Consider the following 265-nt stretch of genomic DNA (forward strand, 5'->3'; position numbering starts at 1 on the left):
AAGGATTTGGAGCATGTGTCATCTGAGGAACCACTGAGGGTTCTGGGGCTGTTAAGCCTGGAGAAGAGGAGACTGAGGGGAGACCTTGTTGCTCTCTACAACTACCTGAAAGGAGGTTGTAGCGAGGCGAAGGTTGTTCTGTTCTCTCTAGTGGTGAGTCACAGGACAAGGGGAAATGGCCTTAAATTGCACCAGGGGAGGTTCAGGTTGGATATTCAGAAGAATTTCTTTACTGAGAGAGTTGTCAGGCATTGGGACAGGCTGG

This window comes from Apaloderma vittatum, unplaced genomic scaffold (genome assembly GCF_000703405.1).
Source record: "Apaloderma vittatum isolate BGI_N311 unplaced genomic scaffold, ASM70340v1 scaffold42323, whole genome shotgun sequence".
NCBI lineage: Eukaryota > Metazoa > Chordata > Aves > Trogoniformes > Trogonidae > Apaloderma > Apaloderma vittatum.